Genomic DNA, 1,807 nt, shown 5'->3' with positions numbered 1-1,807 from the left:
TACCACCCCAGTACCCTCCGCTCTTTTTTAAATTTATTTAATTTTTAAGACTTAGGGTGTTGTTAGAGAGGAAAGGATGGGCCCTGAGGAATCCCGGCTTCCTGCGGCGCTGCCGAAACGTCAGGGACGGCTGCAGGTTACACACCCCCAAGCCCAGCTGGCGGCTCCGTCACTGCCTTGGCAGCGCCGGGGCGCAGGGCAGGCAGTCGGGAGGGGACCGGCAGCTCCCCCAGCCGCAGGGGCTTGTCTGACACCGCTCTTCACCGCGCCGGGAAATCCATCGCTGCCCTTCTTGGCGAAGGCACAGAATGAGTCAAGGTGTCAAGGACTGCGTGGGAATGCTGCACTGGGAGAAGTGCTGTGATGTGCATATGGCACCTGACCCCGCAGACCTCGGATCATCTGTAAAATCCGAGCTTGTATGCATCCACCTCTCCTCATTAGCCATGAAGAGAGAAAGCACGGGTCAGATTCCTTGTGGCTTATAGTCTAGGTACGAAGTCACCGCAGAACAGTGGTAGAACATTCTCTTTGCTTCTCCATACTGGAGACGTGAACTTAGAACCTGCATGAAGCACGGGCACCCTAGTATAACGTGCATTAATGCCCTGCTCAGTTTGGCAACCTGGCCCACACATGGAAGCAAGCATAACTGCTGATTATTTCTGTTTTTACTTGTACTGTAATTACAAACACTGCAGCCAGACCTTCTCCTTCCTTTCTTCTTCCTTAAACCAGAAGAAAAAAAAAGTTGCCATTTCTTCAAGCTCTTCTATTCCACTTCTTTTTCTTCAGTACATACTCTTCCACTGTTTACTTTTGCAGCTCTTCTCAGTGTCCTTGTATGCCAATTTTCAGAAAGTAAAAAACATATCTCCAGATTTAGAGAAATTGAAATTATGTTCCCACAAACATTTATGATCTTCCTTAACTTTATATATACAATCCATGCCATTTAAATCACTCGAATATCTAGATGTTTGTCCTAAGGACCCAAGTAACATGGAAGACATTCTTATTTTTAATATTTTTAAGGGTTTCTTCCCCCACTTGTTTCTTCTCCAGTGTAACAGTCCTGTAAATTAAAGGGTGAGAGTTAATTAAAATGTCATGCATGGGGCCATGTACAAACAGACAAACAGAGATCGAGTCCACATTCTTTTGAACTTAAATGAATCCACTAGGCTGTATTTTGACTTGCCAAATATGGGATGTCTATACGTATATATTCTTTTAATTTTTCATTATACTACTTCAACATAATTTTAATATATTAAACAGAGTTTACTCTAATTCCCATTAAATTTACCTTGACCCACAATGATTGGAAATAATGGATTTTTATTCTGCAAGGAAGCAGATTAAATTGCCCTAACATACTTGAGAGGAGAATGTCATCTATGGGTTGTAAAAATTGTCATTCACGGGTTATAAGAAAGCCTCGAGAAAGGTGAAGTCACAGGTCCACTTGCTCCCTTCTAGTGGAATATGAAATGGAGAAGAGCGTATGTGGATCCATAAAAATCTCTGAAAGCAAAATGAAAAACAGCATCTCTGCAACATACTTTGTCCTGGACTCATGGGATAGACATGTGCAGCCTAAATTCTACATTGTACAGAGCGGTTTCTTCAGAAATTTACAGTCTTTGAACAGGTTGTTGACTGTCCACTCTATGATGAAGCCTTTCTTCAAAGTCAGGTGTAAGGTTAAACATATGTCCGAATTCTGTCCTTTTTCACCCAGAAACCTTGTTGATAAAAAAATTCAAAGATTCATATTTCCTAGGTATTTACTAATTTTGAACAA

The sequence above is a fragment of the Manacus vitellinus genome, unplaced genomic scaffold (assembly GCF_001715985.3).
Source record: "Manacus vitellinus isolate BGI_N305 unplaced genomic scaffold, ASM171598v3 scaffold_1_pilon, whole genome shotgun sequence".
Taxonomy (NCBI): Eukaryota; Metazoa; Chordata; class Aves; order Passeriformes; family Pipridae; genus Manacus; species Manacus vitellinus.
This window is presented reverse-complemented; position numbering follows the sequence as displayed.